The 22,213-nt window shown below is 38.0% G+C and overlaps 1 protein-coding gene across 4 annotated transcripts in view; it reads right to left on the minus strand.

Annotated features, from left to right (window-relative positions):
- PLCB4 (phospholipase C beta 4) overlaps positions 1-22,213 on the minus strand; it is a 488,707-nt gene that overhangs the window by 355,117 nt on the left and 111,377 nt on the right. For 3 of the 4 annotated variants that reach the window (XM_037811320.1, XM_037811319.1, XM_037811321.1), the window contains exon 2: positions 15,363-15,418. The exons of the other annotated variant lie outside the window; for it this stretch is intronic. The gene's annotated coding sequence lies outside the window, so the exon portion shown is untranslated. The remainder of the gene's footprint in view (positions 1-15,362; positions 15,419-22,213) is intronic. 4 annotated transcript variants of the gene reach the window in all.

Here is a 22,213-nt window from a genome sequence, read left to right on the forward strand (position 1 = left end):
ATGTTTAATGGGAATCTCAAATTTGACGTGTCCCAAACCAAACTCCCGATCTTCCCCGTTCAGTGCTGTCTTCCCCAACGGTAAATGCTAACTCCATCCTTCCAGTTAACTCAGGCCCAAAACCTTGGAATCATTCCACGGCCTCTCCCTTTCCTGTAACCCACATCCAATTTACGAGCAAACCCTACTGACTCTCACACTTCAAACTGGGGATCTGACCCCTTCAACCACTTCCACCCCTCCCTTCCAGGTCCAAGTCAATATCATCCACATCTTCCTTGGGTTTCCCTACTTGGGACTTGACCCCCTAACTCGGCAGCTGAACTGAGTCTCCGAAAATAAAAGTAACATGATATCACTGTCAGGGTCAAATCTCCAGCGGCTCCCCCTTTCACTAAGAGTCGGAGTCCCAGTGTTCACAGTGGCCTGTAAGACCCTCCACGGTCTGCCCTCTCCCCACCCCTCTGCCCTGATTTCCTGGTACTCGCCCCCTTCTCAACTCCAGTCACACCGGCCTCCTTGCTCCTCTTGGGACACACCGGGATCACTTATCCTTTGGCATCTGCATTTGCCTCCCCCACCCCAGCCTGGGATAGACATCTTAGCTCTTCTGGGGCTTGACTCAGAAATGTCCTTCTGAGGAAGACCTTCCCTGTCCATGGTTTCTAAAACCAGAATGCCCCCTATGGTTCCTATTCCCATCAGTAACTATACACCACAATTTTGTTTGTTTGCTGTTCTGTCTTCTCCACTAGAATGTAAGCTTCAAGCAGGGTTTTTGTCATTTTGTGTTCACTTTGAAGCCCCATCTCCTAGAACAGTGCCACACCTGAGGAAGGAGTGAAGTCAATAATTGCTGATCACACCCAGGGGAGTGAATCTCCCTGGCAACGTGGAATATGACTCCTGGGGAGGAATGTAGAGCTGGCATCGTGGGATGGAGAACATCTTCTTGACCAAAAGGGGGATGTGAAAGGAAATGAAATAAGCTTCAGTGGCAGAGAGATTCCAAAAGGAGCCGAGAGGTCACTCTGGTGGGCACTCTTACGCACAATTTAGACAACCCTCTTTAGGTTCTAAAGAATTGGGGTAGCTGGTGGATACCTGAAACTATCAAACTACAACCCAGAACCCATGAATCTCGAAGACAATTGTATAAAAAATGTAGCTTATGAGGGGTGACAATGGGATCGGGAAAACCATAAGGACCACACTCCACTTTGTCTAGTTTATGGATGGATGAGTAGAAAAATAGGGGAAGGAAACAGACAAACAAACATACAAAGGTACCCAGTGTTCTTTTTTACTTCAGTTGCTCTTTTTTACTTTAATTATTATTCTTATTATTTTTGTGTGTGTGCTAATGAAGGTGTCAGGGATTGATTTAGGTGATGAATGTACAACTATGTAATGGTACTGTGAACAATCAAATGTACGATTTGTTTTGTATGACTGCGTGGTATGTGAATATATCTCAATAAAATGAAGATTAAAAAAAGTATATGGTAGAAGAATAGTAATGTCTTAAATGTTCATAGTTCATTATATATTGTTAATTGAAAAATAAATAAAAATAATTGCTGATCAAGTGAATGCATACTCTATAACCTGTTCTTTTTTATTTACAAAAAGTCATGATCATTTTTCACATTAATAAATATACATCTAATGCAAAGGGGCAGGAAAAGGAGGGTGGAGGGGTACAGATGACTGGTCATGAGCTGGGTGATGGTTGTTTGGAGATTCGGTATACTGTTCTTTCGATTTTGGTATATATTTGAATTTTCTATAATAAAAAATTTTAATACACATTTGCTTGATTACTTGTAATAACTATACAGTATTCCACAGCCTGGCCCTACTAAAACTATTTAACCTTTACCCTACCGAAGCAAATTTGGGTTGATTCCATTTTTTTTCTCTATCACAGAAAGTGCTAAAGTAAATATACTTACACAATTCTCATTAAAGTCTTGCAATAAATTCCCGGAAAGAGAAGCATTTGCATCTTAAAATGATCATGATTGTTTTCATCATCTCTATGCTTGACAACACATAACACTTAAAAAATCTTCTGTGTACTGCCAATCATCCCTTCAGATATTCTGAACCAATCTATGCTCTCACGAAAAATACCTTAAAACAGTGCAACTCAAAGAGTGGTCTACAGAATGCTCCAGACTGCAAATGGTTGACTGCTGGTCCACATGAGAGAGGTCCAGAAACTACTGGGAGCAGACATTTAGAAACTTTCATGGCAACTTGACAGAATAACTTTATGTGTTATGGATATTTTAAATAATAATATCTGAAGTTTTATTTTGTACTTTTTTTCACTTTATTTTTCTGGTTATCTATTTTTTATTATATTTTGCCAACATATCAGTCAAAAACAGAGTGGGGAAAAAATGGTCCTTCACCAGTTTGAGAAAACCTACATTACAGTGCTTGCTTATTCCCACCATCATCAGTATTAGTGATTTTTTGTATTATTTTCTTTTATTTGTCATCATTTAAATTTCAGTTGCTAAGAAATAATATACCACTGCTGGTTCAATCTGCACTTTTGATTGCTAGTAGGTTTGTACACTTTTCATATGTTTGACGCCATATTTGCTATTTTATTAATTACCTGTTTGTATCTTTTCCCCACAATTCTATTGATTGGTCATCCTATTGATTTGTGAGAGCTCTTTGTACATTAGGGATATCAGTCCTTTGATGATCATAATATATTTTGCAAATATTGTTCCAGTATGTTGTCTTTCAAACTTTAGATGGTTTTTAACTATCTCAAAATAAATAAAAATCTGAAATATGGTGTATACAATTTTATCCTTTCCTTCATGTTTCTACTTAGAAATGCGTTCCCCACCACAAAATTATAAAAATATTCATCCATATATTTTGCTAGTAGATTTACAGCTTCCCTTGTAACATTTATAATTTTGATCCCTTAGAATTATTTTTTTGCATGAATAATGTGGTAGTGATACAGCTTTATTTTTCAGGATGAATAAGGCAGGTGTTCCAATACCTTTTATTGAATAATTCACCTTTTTTCTACCAATCTGAATTGCCAACCTTATCATAAATTATCACATATACTTATCTAAAAATAGTTTCTCTATTTCATTCATCATTGTATTCCTGAACCAATACCCACCACTGTTTCACCATTGATTTATAATATTCTTTAATATTTGAAATGACAAATGCTCCTCATAAATATTTCTTACATTTCTGGGGGAATTTCATAGGTTCATTCTTCCAGGTGAGCTTCAGAATCATTTTGTCAAATTCCCCAGCATTAATAGTGAGTGTACGGAATGTATGGTTTTATGGAGTGAAATGGGTATTTTTGTGTTACCATGCTAAATCTTGCTTTCCAGGAACAAGATATCTCTTTACCCTTATTTGAAACTAATTATATGTCCCTTCATTGAGTTTTGTAGCTTTCTTCACTTAGTTCCTAAACGTTTCTAGATAAGTTACTCCAAGCTTTTATATGGTCATAGTCACTGTAAGTGGAATCTCTTTTAAACTATATTCTCAAACATCATGTTGTATTTAAGCCATCAATCAATTTTTACTTACTTTGTAGCTAACTGTGACCCTAGTCAACTCTCATAGTGCTTCTAACAGGTTTTTCAGGTGAGTATATATATACATATACTATTAATTCCATTCACATCCTCTTCATTCATTAAAAAAATCATCAGGCACTTGTTACATGTATCTCAAGGTATTAGTGGAGTTAAAGTTATGTTGAAAACAGGGACCCGTCCCCAGAGACATAAAATCAGGTAGAGTGAATAAAATACATACATACATATATGTTATTGTATAAGAAAGAAACTGGGAAATCTTTAAAAGGGGTGCAGTTTAAGTGTACTATGGGAGACTAAAGGATGGATTTCTGAAGGATGGAGAGCTTAAGGGAGGCTTCATGAGAGAGGCAGCATTTATTTTGAGCACAGAATAATGTTAGGATTTGAAGAGATCAGAGGGATACTATTCCAGGAAGAAAAAAAAAAAAAGATATGATCAAAGGTAAAGGTGAAAAAGTCAGATACAGTTTGGCTGAAGCAATGGGCATGCTAAAGAGAGATTAAGGTAAACTGACAAATGGGTCATTCTGAATGCAAGATTAATTTGCTGCTTCTTTGGTAAAAAAAATGAGGAGCTATTAGATAAAAAGAGCTATGTTTTAAGAAGGTGAACCTAGGGGCAGGATGCAAACCTGGTATGATTTTGGGGTAAGGAGAACTGACAGAGTGAGATTGGTGGTTTTAAAACATAGCCCCAAGGAGAGATTTAAGATGGTGGCATAGAGAGGGCTGGAAGTTAGTTAGTCCCCCTTAGAACAACTAATAAACAACGAGCAACAACTACTAAATAATCTGGAATAATTGTGGGAGAACAAACGTGACCATCCACTCATCATACACTAACCTGAATTGGGAGGAATGCCCAAGATCGCAGCATAAAATCTGTAAGTAAAAACTGCGGATCAAGCCAGCAGCCCCCTCCCCCATGGCCCAAGCTGCAAAGTCTCCTGGAGCTAGAGAGCAGCTCTCTCCGAGCAAGTGAATACAGCTTAGCTGAGCTCCAACTGGGGTTTTAATTAACAAGTGTGGACTGCTTGATACGAATCCCCAACAAGCAGACAGAAGCTTTGGGTGACAACTGACCTTGGAGAGATGGAGGGTCGCCGCGAACTAGCCCTGAAGGGGATTTTCTGTCCCTTTTTCGGCTCAGTGGAGAAAGCCTCCACCATTTTCAGTTCCCAGTGCTGTGACCCAGACAAGTGTGGAGATCACAGCAGAGAAAGACCATTGAAATGCTGAATGACCTCTCCCTAGGGGGTCTATCTTCCCTAAGAGGAAAGGGGTAGGGCCCAGCTCTACTACCCACCTTCCATTCAGAACTAGACCACAGAGCCTGAGGTAAAACAGCCACAGGCCACACCTCCTTACACCAGTCTGGAGCTACAGACTGACAGGCACCACCTACTGGGCAGAAAAGCACAGTGACTTGAGGCCTCACAGGATGTATCAATCTTCTCAGACACACCCTCAGGGAGACATGATACTATTGCCTCTTTCTGAGACCAGAGCCCATTCTGGTCTGGGACAACTTGATTGGGGTAACCAAGGAAACCATGCCTACACAACAGAAAACTACAACCTACACTAAGAAAAATGAAGTTATGACCCAAAGGAACAAACTTACATTTCAATGGTGATACAGGAATTGAAACAACTAATAATAAGTCAATTCAAAAAGTTTAGGGAAGATATGGCAAAAGAGCTGAACTGTATAATGAAAACACAGGACATACATAAGGTAGAAATTGAAAGTTCAAAAAACCAACTGGGAGAATCTATGGAAATGAAAGGCACAACACAAGAGATGAAAGACACAATGGAAACATACAACAGCAGATCTCAAGAGGCAGAAGAAAACACTCAGGAACTGGAGAACAAAGCATCTGAAAGCCTATACACAAAAGAACAAAGAATGGAAAAATATGAGCAACATCTCTGGGAACTTAAGGACAAAATGAAATACAGGAATGTATGTGTCATTGGTGTCCCCGAAGGAGAAGAAAAGGGAAAAAGTGGCAGAAGCAATAATAGAGGAAATAATCAATGAAAATTTCCCATCTCTTATGAAAGACATAAAATTACAGATCCAAGAAGTACAGCATACCCCAAACAGAATAGATCTGAATAGGCCTATGCCAAGACACTTAATAATCAGATTATCAAACATCAAAGATAAAGAGAGAATCCCAAAAGCAGCAAGAGAAAAGCGATCCATCACATACAAAGGAAGCTTGATAAGACTATGTGTGGATTTCTCAATAGAAACCATGGAGGCAAGAAGGAAGTGGAGTGATACTGGGTGATACTGAAAGAGAAAAACCACCAACCAAGAATCCTATATCTGGCAAAACTGTCCTTCAAATATGAGGGAGAGCTTAAAATATTCTCAAACAGACAATGACAGAGTTTGTGAACAAGGTAACTGCTCTACAGGAAACACTAAAGGAAGCACTGCAGACAGAAAGAAAAAGATGAGTGAGAGGTTTGGAAAACAATTTTGGGAGATAGTAGCACAGCAATGAAAGTACACTGAACAAAGATGACTGTGAGTATGGTTGAAAGAGGATGGTTGGGACCATGTGGGACACCAGAACAAAAGACGAAGGATAACGACTGGGACTGTGTAACTCAGGGAAATCTAGGGCACTCAATGATTGCAATAAAAAGTACAAATATGTTTTTACATGAAGTAGAACAAATGAATGTCAACATTGCAAGGTGTCAAAAATAGGGTGGGATTGGAGGGAAAATACAATCAATGCAAACTAGAGACTATAATTAACAGAAACACTGTATTATGCTTTCTTTAATATAACAAAGGCAATATACCAAAGCTAAACGCATATGGGGAGGGGCAGATAGGGGAAGGATATGGGACTCCTGGCATCGGTGATGTTGTCTGACTCTTTATTCTACTTTAGCGTAATGCTATCTTTCCTTTTGTTGCTTTCTAGCTATCATGTTTTTTTGTTGTTGTTGCTTTTATTTCTCTTTTCTTTTTCTTTTGTCTCTCTGCCTTCTTTGACTTTTCCTCCTTCTTTGTGGAAGAAATGGAGATGTCCTTATCTAGATAGTGGCAATGGTGCTGAATACATAAATACATGACTATACAGGGAACCAACAATTGTTCACTTAGAACGGAATATATGGTGTGTGAACAAAACTGTCTTAAAAGAAAGGGGTTGATGAAGAAAACTTGAGGGCACTATATTGAGTGAAATAAGACAGACACATAAAAGCAAATATTGCAGGGTCTCACTGATACAAACTAATTATAATATGTAAACTCAAAGACATGAAATATAAGTTACCAGGATATAGAATGAGGCTATTGCTTATTATGCGCAGAATGTTCAACTAGGGTGAACTTAAACATTTGCAAATGGACAGTTATTCTTACAACATGCTACCATCACCCCAATGGTGCTGAATGGTGTGTGAAGGTGGCGGAAAGGGTAAGCTCAGAGTCACATATGTCACCAGAAGGAAAGTTGAAGATTAAAAAATGGGAATGTATAAAACAGTGTATCTTGTGGTGGATAATGTCCGTGATTAGCTATACAAATATTAGAAATCTCTCTCATGAACTAGAACAAATGTATGACACTAGAAGTTAATAATACAGTTAAATGTAACTAGAAATTAATAATAGAGAGGCATATAGGAAAAAATATATATACCTATTGCAAACTATATATACTGCAGTTAGAAATATTTTAACATTCTTTCATCAACAGTAACAAATGTACTATACCAAAACTATGAATCAATAATGGAGGGGGGGTGGTTAGGGCTATGGGGGGATTTGAGTTTGCTTTTTTGTCTTTGTTTCTTTTCTGGAGTGATGAAAATATTCTAAAAATTGAAAAAAAATTAATTTAGGGGTATAGGAGGATTTGAGCTTCCTTTTTTGTCTTTATTTCTTTTCTGGAGTAACGAAAATGTTCTAAAAATTGAAAAAAAATTAATTGTGGTGATGGATGCACAGCTTTATGATGGTATCATGGGCAAATGATTGTACACTTTGGATCTTTGGATAGTTGTATGGTATGTGAGCAATCTTAATAAAAAATATTAAAAAAAAAAAACAAAAACAAAACTCAGCTACTCAAAGCATAACAGCCCATGGTCCAGTGCCAGTACACCACTGTTACTGGCATGCAATGAAATATATGCAAAGATCGAGAGTAATTGTTTTATAGCAATTAACAGAAGGTAGTAAGAAAAAATTGGAACTTGAAAAAAAAAAAAACAAAACAAAAAAACATAGCCCCAAGTTCTTGGACATTCCACCACTGAGAGACTGAGGGGCGAGGTCTATGCCCCTTCCTCTTGAACCTGGGCTTTGTGACTGCTTGACCAACATAATCCAGTAGACACGACACTGGGCCAGTTTCCAGACCCAGACCATAAGAAATTGGCAACTTCCACATCCCATCTCTTGGGATGCTCACTCTTGGAATTCAGCCAACATGCTATGAGGAAGCCTGAGCAGTCCAAGGAGAGGCCCAGGTGGAGATAAACTGAGGTCCCTGGTCCTCAGCCATGCCTGAGCTCCCAACCAACTGCCAGTACCAACTCGCCAGGCATGATGAGAACGCATTGTCTCAGAAGTGGCTCCTCTGGCACCCAGTCAACCCACCCCAGCTGATGCCATTACGGAGCTGAGACAAGCCTTCTCTGCAGAACCCTGCCCTAACTGAAGATTCGTAGTTGTTATTGTTTTAAACTACTTTATTTTGAGGTGGCTTGTTACATAGCAATAGTAACTACAACAGAGATCGAGTAAGAGATTCTGACAACAGTTCAGATCAGTGAGATTAAGAAACTGAGCTTGCAATAAAACCGAATTAAAAAAAAAAAAAAAAAGAAGAAGACACTAGGCTCCCTTCATGGGCACCTTGCACCAATCCTGGCCCTTCATCTCAATGAGATGCTGACTACAGGAAATAAAGCTTCAAGTCAAAATAATGATAATAAAAAAAAAAAAAAAAGAAACTGAGATTGCAAAGCAGCTGTGAGAAAGGGGGAAGAAGGTTAGATGCCACTGATATTCTGAAGATAACATGAATAGAAAGACTTTAGCCTAAAATGAAAATTTCGCCCTTTATTTATTGCCCTGAATAATAATTAACTAGGAATAAACAGTTATTTACTAATAGTTCGGAGTTACACATTGTGGTAGATACAAATATGTTAAAGCAAACATTTACTCCCACTTACTCGCTACCCAACCCTGCACCCTCTATTGAAAGAACATATTTTCCCGCCACATGGATGTTGAGCTTGGCCATGTGACTTCCACTGGTCAATGGGATGTGAGCTGAAATGACAGTGGGTCAGCCCCAGGCATAGGCCTTAGGAAGCACTGAAAATTTCTGCCTGGTCTCTATGCTTCTCCCATCCCAGAAGAACATGCCCTGTGCAAGTCTCAGGAGAGAGACATGGAGCAACCCTGAACCCAAATCACAGCTTGGAGCCAAGCCCAATGGAGCTCAGCCCAGATAAACCAAATCCCCAGCCAAACAGCAGATGCATAAGCAAAAAAGAATTACTTATTGTTGAATGTCATTGGTTTGTTAAACAGAAATCACTGTCTGATAAATATATTTCCTAATATTTTGGAATTGCCCACTACTCAACTTCTCATTACAAATATAAAAGGTCATAATCCTAATTATCAAACCCTAAATATGCTTCTCACTTACAGAAATACATATAGATACATACAATGATATTTTAAGTGCTTCCATTTTGGTTAATTAGCTGATGTAGCTCCTTGTAGACAGAAATAAAAGAGATTCTTTTAAGAATAATTATGCAATTTTTTCTCACCTTTGATTTATTATGCACTCACTGGATGGGAAGAGGGTTTTCTGGTGCAAAAGGATAAACAGGACAAAACAAGATACAGTACTCTGAAGAAAACCTTTAGGGATTTACTGTAGCACAGCCGTTCTCAAAGAGTATAATGCCCACAACCATTTCAGGGACTCCAGGAGGTCAAAACTATTTCCATAATAATACTGAGACATTATTTGTCCTTTTTCACTCTCATTCTCTCACAAGTAGGAGTTTTCCGGAGGCTTCATCATGTTGAATATTGCAATAGACTGAACGCAGAAGCAAACAGGAGAATCTTAATGTCTTCTATCAAGCCAAACATTAAAAAGATTTACAAAAATAAGCAACAGTGTCATTTATCTCACCAAATTTGTATTGTTTTAAAAAAATGTCATAAATTTTCATTAAAAAATTGTTACTTATGTTAACATATAATGGGTTTATTTTTATTGTGAAATAAATTAATAAATAAATATTTAAATATCCCCACTCTACTTTCTAATCTGGAAAATATCATAATAACATTATAATAACAAAAAAGATAAACAAAAGCTGTTAGAACCCTGAATAATTTTTAGGAGTTTAAAGAGGTCCTAAGACCAAAAGTTTGACATATACTCTATGCCGTGACACAAAGAATATGCCAGGGTGTTAAGAAGTACACAGTTCTGATGAGAACTGGAAACAGCAGGGATGGCTATGGGGTTCCTACAAAAGCAAGTCCTAGACTTCAATATCATCACCTTCATAATTGAGATGAAAAGAGAGCCAGGTGTTTCTTTGATGATTTGTCCACAATCATCTTTCTTGGTAAAACACCTATAAACTGTAGAGAACATGGCAGGAGAGAGTAAATCCTTTGGCTCAGGTTACATAGTGCTCATACTAAAAATGTTATGCTTTTGCTCAAGATACTACATATCCCTTTTTAAATGCTCTGGCATTATTAAGAGAGAAAAAACATGGAGGTGTACTAACTAAGTTAGCAGAAATAAACTGCTAAGTAGCAGTTTGTGTTTATTAGGTACTTTTCCCCAAGGGACTCAAAACAATTTCAGCATGCATAAAGCCTCTTAATAACTTCACAAGTGCACAGTTGCTATTTCCACATTTTAGAAGAGGGACATTTTATTAGTTAATATACAGTAAACTAAAAAGCAGAAACTTTAAACCCCTAACACCTCATTTCTGCCAAGTGAGCATTTACACATCACGCCAAAAGCAAAATGAGTAATATCTTGAACGAACATATATGAGACTTTTGAATAAGCATCAAATACTTTCTCTCTGTTTTAATCTAAGTTTATTTCATATAATCCTTTCCCTCTTTCCACCTTCATTGCCCACCTCTACAGCCTACACACACACACACAAAATCCTTAAAGCATGGAAAAGGTTGACTTCCTATACATTCATAAAGCGAAAATTAGTCACAGACTTTGGATACTCAGTCACCATTACCTTCATGGTGACCAAAGAGGATTAAAAACTCACTCAAAATGCGGAGTCTATACTTTATAAACTGGCTCATTATTTTTCCAATGAGTCGTTGAACTCTCTTCTGAACTCTCTTGTAACTCTTAGGTCTGTTTATATGCAATACAAGGAAATATAGGGAAATAACAAAGCTCAACACAAAGAAGTTAATTTCTTGCTCTCACTCACATACTTATATATTTATGCTCCATCTTTCATGGTATAGAGTTGTTACTGAGAAGAGACTGCAAACACGACCATTAGAGATTTTCTCTTCGGGAACCCATAGGTGTTCCATGTTAGTGAAGAGTCCTCCTCCATGCGATGAATCAAGATGCAGGTTTCCTCAATCCTGTCTCCCTACCACCCATTAAGTCCCGATAGTCACCTACACTTAACCAGAGGAAGGAGAAAGAGTACGGGGTTTAAAAGCCTCGCCCCACATATGACATGCATCACTTGTGCTCACATTCTATTGGCGAGAACAAGTCATGTGGCTCACCTAGGTACAACTGGGGGCTGCTCCATACGTCTCCCTGGTGGGGCAGGTGCTTCCCGAGAGCATCAGCCTTCTATGGACAGCTGAGTCCAAGTTATCATACATGCCTGGAAATTTCTGTCCCAGGGACTGATGGTCCCACAGCCAAGCAAGCCTCTCACACTTACATTGGAATGTGAAAAAAGAGTCCACAAAGGTTTTCTCTCAAGGATGAGAGAAATCATGCTTGGGATGGAGGATTCCCTGAAGGCGCCATATATATGGAATTCCAACAAGGACAACATGCACGATGACAGACAACAAAGGTGATCCACAGCAGCTGCTGTAAGTGCCAAAAAGGGAAAACAGCAAACAGGAAGAACAGACAATATGCTAAAGAACCCAAAACATAACCTAAAACAATATGCCATAGTCTATTTGTTCTGGAAAACAAACAAAACAGGCAGATCAATCCGGCCAGCCTATAGGATGATGGTTCACAGGCAACAGTTTTGATTGTGAGTGTAAGAGAGAATTATAAACAAAGAATTATAAAAAAGAGCTGTTCCATTATTATCCAAGGTGGAGCATTTGCAATACTGACATTCATATTCTTTCATTAAAGGTTATTCCTTTCCATTAGAGAATATTGGGATATCTTATTTGTGTTACAATTTAAGGAATCTCTGCTGTCTGGTTTCTCTTGATTTTTTTTTTTTTAATTATTCTGTTATTATTCCACATGGAAGTGATGTCAGTTGAAGAGGAGAAGCTAGTCTGGGCTCCTCACATACATGATGGGAAACGAACCTGTTTTCCTTAGCATTCCTCTTTCCTTCTCAAGCAGTAGGCTCTGTTATGTTCTCCTGCCTAAGCTGCTCAACACCTGTCACCACAGCTGGCTCTGCACCACTGACGATGGACAGAATTCTAAACCTTCTTCCGCTTCTTTGAATCACTCACTCCAGAGTCACAGTCCCAGGTTTTGGGAGATCTTAAGTCTTGTGCTCTCCATAGCTGGCAGAAGGCAGAAAAACCACCAGGTGGGCACTGCTATTTGGGAAGTTTGAAGGAACAGGGCACTCTAACCCATCCAACAGTGAAGGATTTCCCTGAACTCAGGAAAAGGATTCAGATGTTATGCAGCCCAAAACATGATAAATGTCTACTACACATTTGACAAAATATTAATGACTCAAAATGGCACATGTCAAGGGATGTGGGCTGTCATGAGAGGGAAGGAAACTGGAAGAGGATTATGAGGAGAACAGTTTTCTTTTCCACGTCAGCCAGGGCCATCTCCATTCAAAGCCTGGATCCCAGGGGCAAAACTACTGAAAGTATAATGGAGTAGTCCCAGAAGCGTCAATCAGTCCCAGCTAAAAGAACTTTCCGTGATGAGGAAAATGTTCTCTATCTGTACCAACCAACATGTAGCCTCTAGTCACCTGTGGACCCTGAGCATTTGAATTGCGGCTAGTGTGACTGATAAAAGTAGATTTTTAAATTTTAAATATAAATTTAAACAGCAACAGGTGGCTACTAACTATAGTATTAAATGGTGCAGGTCTAGGCTTCCAGACAGTATGTAACCGATCCAGTATGTATGGGAATGGACTGTGTAAAATCTTTTAGAAGGAAGTTCCTCCATTACCCCCAATAACGCAATCCAATATCTAATAAAACATACATGTGGGTATTTCTTTCCTTTACCCATTCAGCATCATTCAGGCTCAATCCTAACCTGATTCATATATGTTCTCTCTGTTCTAGAGCAATACTTCTCAACCTCTCTGATTTTGAGGACACATTTTTAATGTCAAAACTGATTATTAATTGTTTATAATAGTGGTTGTGCTTTAATTCTTGTCAATTAAGAATATACATTATGGTAAAAAGCTCCTTTTAAGTCAGTAACACTTTATATTCATAGATATTTCTACGAATATAACAGCAGCAGCTATACAGATTTGTCCTACAGTCATATACACGTCTTTAGGAGTCATTATTTAGTCGATAGATGGGATCTTCTTGGTTTGCCTGTGGGACTCCAGGATCTCGTACCATACTCCACATCCTCCTGGGTGCTGTGACCCACACAGGTTAGGAATCTCCTCCTAAACACGGGGCTCCTAAGTATCCAGCTATCTTGCAGATACAGAGGTCTTTTTTCACAACACGGGCTCTGGATCAGTGTTGCAGAAATGAGAAAAAAGCAGCTTTCCTAGTTCTTTTTCAACGTATATATGTTAACAGAAGTATATTACATTATAAATTATTTATGCTGCCGCTAAATCCAATTATCATTCTAGCTTCAAAGAAGATCAAGATCTAACCATTTAGATCTCCTTAAAGTGTATTTCCATGACTCAGCATTTATATTGTGCTCATCAGCTCTCTTCCTATTAACATTTTATCAAAAATTATCCTCACTCTCTTCCTGTGATTAATTCCTGTTTCTCTGTTATTTTTGAAGCCACATTCTGAAGAAATAATCTAAGCAAAAAAATAAAAAAGCAACATTAGAAATTTACTTAATAATTTTGCAGTCACTGCACTATAAATAATCTTCATACAGCAGATATTTAAAGTCCAATTTTGAAGCATTTTAGTTGCATTCTCTCTGTCTGGTGTCTTTATTTACAAATGCAATCTTGTGCTTATGTCCAAATGCTGAATTCACACTGGTATTTCAGTTTATCATAAGTAGGCCAAATATTGCATCTCAGCTTCAACTTCTCTATTTGCAACTCAGATGTCAGGATACGTGTTGGCTCTCCACACTGGATTTCCAATAATCTAATACGTGTCATAACGTTCCCTTTTTACTATCTAGAGGTAGGTGATGTTATATAAGTAATATGGGTAACTACTTTGGGAACTCTGTCGGAGAAATGAACAAGTCATTCCCAAGTTGGAGATAGCCAGGTGGTGGACATGCGACTGAAAGTTGGAGGTAAAAAGTCACTTTTCTGACACTGACAGAAGAATGAGGAAACAGTCCCATCAGAGTCACAAAACCATGATAATAAAATGGGGAAGGAATGTTTCTACATCATAAGTTCTCTGCCTGGAAATGACCTAAGAGCCCAAATCTCACAATCTGAGAGCAGACTGTGGGGAAACATTGAAGGATGATGGCCCAAGGTCAGGTTTCACTCTAGATTTAGAACACCCCAAACCTTAGGGAACCCTGAGATTTGGAGCATCAGTCCCATGAGACCCACCACAGCAATCACGTCTTAGAGAACTCCCAGTTCCTGCAGGCATTTTTCTGGACATACCGCTCTAATCAGAATCAACATTCCTGAGCATGCTTTTTAGGACAGGAGTACTAGCAAGTGTCTGTTCATATTATAGACTAAAAGGTACTGAATGAAAACAAAAGCAACTTTACACTAGGAGCCCTGTCCATGAAATTTAGAAACCTCTTGGCGAGTCTATTTAGATTACAAAAAGATTGAATAAACCTAAGAATCCCGACAACCTTGTTATACCTGATAATGTATCAATCCAATCATAACCAATACTCTGGAAAATGAATCTTGCAAAAAAAACTGAAGATATGGCAACTTTTATAGGCCACAGACAACTCTGTACTTCCAAACTCTCTGGGCTTCCTAGAAAGATGTCACTCACTGGAAAAAGAAGAACATGTTTCCTCAAGAAGAGTTGAAAGTAATCTATTTCAACAAATATGTATCTACTGAGAGACATTCACTTATTACACATTACATGCACTGACTGCTGTAGACATCAACTATTCTCTCAAAATAGTCATTCTTTAAAAAACATGGCAAACCCAAATGTTGAATTTAGAAAGCTGAAGCTGAGGTTTTCATTCAATTCAAAATGGCATGCAATTCAAAATTGCTTCTCAATAAAGTACTCTGGGTTGTAGATAAAATTTTTTAAAAGTCACAAATTCATTTTTTTAAAGTACATACACCTACCTTTCTAAAGAAAGATCATATTTCAGGATTCCATATCATAGAGAAAGTATCTTTTCCTGTTGGGGAAAAAAAAGAAACAAAACTATCCATTAGTAATAGAAAGTGGCAAATGCAAATTTTTAAGATATGCCCTAATCTCATCATGTTGTGGTTTCACTTATAATGTTAAACAAGTGGAAATCTTTTAAAATTGGACTTAACACATTTCTTCACTTCTATCATAACAAAACACTTTGAAGATTTTGATTCCAATGATTTAATTTCTGAGAAGTAAATGGCTAAAATCAAAAGGGAAATGGATTAAAATAAGTGAAAGCTTTTCATAATTAGAATTAAAATATGTAATATTACATCTTTCCCAATGACATATTTCCAAACATTCTGTTTAATTCCATGAGGTCAAAGTATGAATGAAGAAGCAAATGTAAAAACTCCCCTCAAAATGAGGTGGAGAGGTTCTACTGGCTGTGGAGAATAAAAAGGAATGTAATGGAACTGTAAGTTGCTATCTCCTTTTGTTGAATTTGTTTTTTAATTGTCCAAGCCAATAAACCACATTTATATGGGCTCTATTTTTCTTAGCTAAGACTTTGGTTTAGGAAAAATATATAAAGGGAATTAAATAAAAATAGGAACCCTCTGATTTTATTTTACATATATTACTTTCAATAACTGACACACAAACCTACTAATCACTAACAAATACTAAAGATGAATTTTCTGCTCAAAATTATGTTGATGTAGATTAAATTATGTTAATATTTTAACCTCATACACACAAGCCCAAATAAGCAAGTAAATGCTCTAAAGTTTAATACAAGTTAATCATCTACTACTATAAACTATATTGAGCCAGATATAATTAAAATGACCAATAGAATAATGTCCACAAGAATGTAATTTTGACTCTGACCCTGATATTTTAGGTTCAATCTGTAAAGTAATTTAATTTCTAATGGGGATAATGATATATAGATTCAGAAACAACGACTGTGATCTCTAACCCAAAAAACTCCAAGGATTTGAAATGACTGGCAATGCATAAATTCAAAGAGATAACACTCCAGAGCAATCACTATCACATACATTGAATGGGGATTCCCACACTAGTTTGTATTTGTTTCGGTTGCTGCCTTCTTTTCAGACAATAAAAATCCTTTTTAAACTTTCAATGAGAGATTCTTATAACATTTGACAGAAGGAAGTATGAATCCTGCAAACAGCCAAGGTTGAATGTTCCAGTTTGCTAATGCTGCCTTTCTGCAAAATACCAGAAACGGATTGGCTTTTATAAAGAGGGTTTATTTGGTTACAAGTTATAGTCTTAAGGCCATAAAGTGTCCAAGGTAAGGCCTCAACAACAGGGTACCTTCACTAAAGGATGGCCACTGGCGTCCAGAAAACCTCTGTTAGCTGGGAAGGCACATGGCTGGTGTCTGCTTGCTCCCAGGTTGTGTTTCAAAATGGCATTCTCCAAAATGTTGCTCTTGGGGCGTTTTGTCCTCTCTTAGCTGCAGCTCTTCTTCAAAATGTCACTCTCAGTTGTTCTCTGTGTCTGGGCCTGTGTGGCTCTTTTTAAAGTATTCCAATGATCCAATAAAGACCCACCCTGAATGGATGGGGCAACACCTCCATGGAAATAATCCAATGAAAGGTCTCACTCACAGGTGACTGAATCACATCTCCATGGAAACACTGAACCAATAGGTCCCAACCTAATCAACACTAATACGTCTGCCCCACAAGACTGCATCAAAGTACATGGGAGTTTTGGGGGACATAATACATCCAAACCAGCACACTGAGTATCACCCTTCTTGGCCATACTTATCTCCAGAACCTCTTTCTTTCAAACCAAAGCCAACTCCACATGGACACCCCAAAGCAAACCAGCATCTGGGACCTCTTCTATCCTGCTTTCAGTCACTTCAATTTCAGCCAGCATTACTTTGGCCAGTTTACTGCCAATGTAGAATAGTTAGGACCTAGAGTCCTAGCTGCCCATTCCACATTCTGAAGTCACAGGTGCAGGTAAGCTCTGTTAACAAAAGAAAGCCAAAACAGATTGATAGATTTACATGAAAACATGGGTCAACGTCCATGCCTGAACCAAATCACTCTCCATGGCATACGGTAACCAGTGGGATGGGGCCCCTTGTAGATCTTCAGTCCACCACTGGCCATCCAGAAATGATATGATATCTAGGATTTGCTTTAAAACAGTCCATTGTTGATGGGGAGAAATAACAGACGAAACAGAAGTGGCCAGAAGTTTGTTGTAGGTAAATGACGAATACATGAAGATTCACTGTAATATTTGCTCTACTTTTTTATGTATAATTTAAATTTTCCATAATTAAAAGTTTTCAAAAGGATATATATTTACCTGCAATGAAATTTCTTTTTAATCATTATTTCAAGTATGTCTGCTCTGAATTAAATGATATCAACAAAGAAACATCAGTTATCTCATGCTTGTCAGAATTTTTTGGCAGTTAAATAAGTCTTTGATTAATATAAATGGGGAAATGGATGACATTAATATCAATGTGACCTGTTTCATGAAAAAAAAATCTTTCTTTAGAGATAGGAGTGGGAACCATTAAAAAACAAACAAAAAATAAACAACAACAAAAAAGAGAAACAAAAATAAAAAATAAAAATAAAACAAACAAACAAACAAAAAGAAGCAGCTCTTTTATTGGTGCAAGCTTTGGGTCCACAGATATAAACTATCAAAGCTGTAACCTGCTTATGCTAGGTTAGTGATCTCTCACTAGGAAACAGCCAACATATGCATATTTCATGGATTATACCTGCTAATTTTGCTTATAATTTGAAAGAGACAAGAGGAGCCACGTGAGGCTAGCACTCAGCTTTCACAATATGCTGGAAAGTCACATACAAAATAATCTTCTCAGCCTTGGAATTTGTCTTACTGACCCTGCCATACATTACTACTATAAACTTGACCCTGGACATAAAATAAAAAGCAGGATATATATCACTGTCTGGGGAAAGACTGTGTGTAAAGCTGTGTGAAGCCTGAAGCAAAGGTGAACCAGGGGCAAGGACAAATTTGAGCAGAACATGCACAGGATCCAACATTAAATCTTGACATGAGATGAGAAGATTTAAAAAAAAAGAAAGTAGTCCATGGTTTTCTATTTTCTTTTTCAATTTGTCCTGCCCAAAAACAATCTGTTTCCTTTCCAATAAAGAAACAATGCCAAATTGTGAGAAGGAAATTTGTCTGACTTAATGGATAAGCACATAAAAGCTGGAACAGGGAGTATTGTGGGGAAACCAGAGTACCTCAGCCCTATGAGGCAGGATTCCAAATTTATTGGTGAAAGGATCAAGGGTCAGAGAAGGGAGTGTATTGGTAATAATTACAAATGAGTTACATGATAGAGGTCAGCTAAACAAAATTCAGTTGTTTTCAACTTGAAAACTATAGTTCTAGCAATTTACTTCATGAGCTAAGAGCAACTTCCATTAGCTTACATCCATACTCAAATATTTTTCCTTCATGCAGCCGTAATTTGAGGTTTAGCTGTATTAAATTGGGAATGGGGTATCACGAGGTCTAATACATTTAAATAATGTTTGTTCAGTAAATGAATGAGTGAAATGGCAACTAATACTCATCAAATGATAAAATCTAAGACTAAAGTCATTAGAGGTGACAAAAATGAAATTCTCAGCTGTGGCAGTCATGGCTATTTGTTAACCTAATGTTTACAACCTTGATTTTGTTCTGGGCAGCAATATGCCAGTCTAAGGTGATTTGTTTCCCAAGACTCTCTTGCAGCTAGGAAGGGCCATGTAACACAGTTTTGACCAGTGAGATGCAAGAGAGAGAGAGGGCTCTGAGAAATTTTGCTCTCATGTCATAAACCAGTCCCCTTCCACCTTTCCCGGAAAGACCTGCTGGGAGGTGCAGAGCTCTCTTTACAACTATGAAGACAAAAGACAGACAATAAGGAGTGGGAAGACAGAAAGAATCTGGTTCTCTGATGACACTGCTGAGATGCTGCACCTGCCCAAAATGCTTAGATTCCTAAGCCTGCATTTCATGTTAGATATGACAAACCTCTGTGAGTTTAAGCTTCTGTTTCTATAATTCATGGCCAAAAATATTCTAACAAACACCAGATATAATTTATCTTTCCTCCTTCTGTGTGCGCAGAAGCTGCTCCTATTTCCACTCACTGCGATGCTCCATGTAATTGCCCAATAACAGTTCCATAACCATTGCAGCCCTCCTCAAGTCTCCATTTGTCAAGAGGATGCCTCATGCAAAAAGAACAAGCTTCAGGAAGAGCAGTCATCAGGAAAACCATCAGAAACAACAGGCCACCTCATTGTGCCAAGCTGCCGTGTGCTCTCCTGTGGAGCACTACACCCCCATATTGATGACGTAAAAGGAATATATGACGACATATATGACAATAGAGACAAAAAGAGAACAATGCTATTCAAATGGTCAAGGAAATGGAGTCTCGTATAATTTATGATAGTCTTCAAAACCTGTATGCCTCAACAGAGAAAAGTAAAGATTCAGACACATGGTTGGATTAAACATTAGAAATGAAACATCACTTTAAAAAAAAAGGAAAAACAGAGAACAAGAACATGAGGCTACCTCTTAAGTCTTAAGGGCAGATCTGGTTCAGATGCTGCCATTGGGGGCTTATATGCAGGGTCTCAGGAACGCATCTCCTACAGAACTTAAAATTCTACAGCATTTTCTCATCTCTCTTACTAGAACATAAACTCCCAGGGGGCAGGAAAGCTGGCATGTGTAACAAGTATTCACAAATGCTGAATGAGCAAATGCGCAAAACAACATGCAGATTACTTTTCCAAGAGGAAAAAGTAACACGTGGAAAGGTACTTTTCCATAAGGAAAAAGGAACCTTTTCATGAAAGGTACACAATCCTAAAAAAGAAAAAAGAAAAAAAAAAACCTGCTAAATCACTTTTAGAATATAGTAATGAGTTGAATGAACTGTTCCTCCGACCCAGCATGACATACTTAATTGTCAAACAGCTGTAGAAAGAAAAGAAAGAACTACAATTAAGCAGCAGCTATTACTCCAAAATAAAGAAAAAAAATATTCCAAAAAATATTTAAAAATTTAAAAGAAAAAAAAAAGCAGCTATTATAAGCCAGGTGATGTGGGAGGCCACGTTGTTTCATTTCATCTTCACCACCCTCTTCCCCCGTTAGTCACTGGTGTCTCCCCTTTCAGACGAGGACACAGATGAGGAAGCTAAGGCGCTCTCGCTCACCTGACGTCATTTAGCTGGTAAAGGGCAGAGCTGATATTCAAACCCAGGAATGCCAGCTCCCCCGTTTCTGCTATGTTACCCTGCTTCTTCACTTTGGTCTTCACTAAAATATTGTTTGTGCATTGTCCACATACATTGGCTGAGATACATTTACAAGAACCTTCAGTTTATGACTCCAAAAGCATGTGCAGAGTGAGGTTACATTGTAACCTCAAGCACAATTGCCATTTGCCCATGTCATAAACCAGACAGACATCTGGACTCTCACGACCCACCTTACAGCTGGGAGGATTTACGATGGATCTTTATAACCACAGCACATTTCAAAATAAAAATCCACCGTGCGCTTGCATCGTGTAGAAATGATGCAAAACAAAATTATTAGTTTATGGCTTCAGTTTCTCTCAGAAATCAGATGGTTCTCTCCCTCTATATAGTTCTTATAAGCACTGCGGCTTTTGTGGCACATTGAGAGAAAGTGTGGCACCCAAGACTCTGGAGACCCTGGTTGGTGGCTGGGCTTACAAATAAAACTCACGGCTTCTATGCATGCAAAACACCAGATCTATTGAAGCCGTTTAAAATAACGGAGTCTACTGAGCCAAAAGGGGAAAAAATCCACCATACAAAAAAAAAAAAAAGAGGATGTCTATTGCAAGAGACTCCCAACACATTTCATGGAATAAATAATACCTCTTTCAAGTTGATGAAAATCTTTGTGTCAATATTTATCCAGTAAACACCTTAATGAAATAAACTGTTATGACTCCAAAGAAACATAATTTAACAACTGCATAAATTCATATGAGAAGAAATAGACTCTCCACCCCCGAAACATTTGGTAATTATTTTTATACAATATGTGCACATTCTGGTATTTACATGTAGTTAACTGCAGTGTATTAGCTTAAATAGGACTTTCTTTGCTCTGCCACTGCAGGTTAAACTTTTCCAGCACTTTTTTAACAATACAGACTGTTTTGCATGTCGTCAATTCTATCAGGACAGCCATCTAATAGCCATTTGAAAAAAAAACGAATTAGAAGCCAAACTTATTTTGGAACAATTATTAAGTGATGTATTAGCGGGCGTTCTCCAAGGAAACAGAATCGATAGGAGAGCTATACAGACATATGTATGTATGTAAATATTAGCTCACACGACCACGGGATTGGCAAGTCCAAATTCTATAGGGCAGGCCTCCGATGAAGGCTTCAAGAATTCCCCAGAAGCTGGCTGGCTGAAGTAGAGAGAGAAATTCTTCTGACTGCTGAAATCATCACTTCTCCTTTTAAGACCTTCAACTGATGGGATGAGACTTCTCTCATTGCTGAAGCCATCTCCTCTGTAGATTTTAGATGTCATCAGCTATAGATACAATCAACTGACTAATGATTTAAGTCCAGGAAATAGCCTCACAGTAACAATGAGGGAAGGGCTTGCTTGACCAAACACTTGGATACAACAACCTAGCCAAGTTGACACATGAACTTAACCATCGCATGTGATAAAGCACACTTCCGTTTTTTCTCCCCCATTCTATTTGTGCCAGT

This window comes from Choloepus didactylus, chromosome 19 (genome assembly GCF_015220235.1).
Source record: "Choloepus didactylus isolate mChoDid1 chromosome 19, mChoDid1.pri, whole genome shotgun sequence".
In the NCBI taxonomy this organism is placed as follows: domain Eukaryota; kingdom Metazoa; phylum Chordata; class Mammalia; order Pilosa; family Megalonychidae; genus Choloepus; species Choloepus didactylus.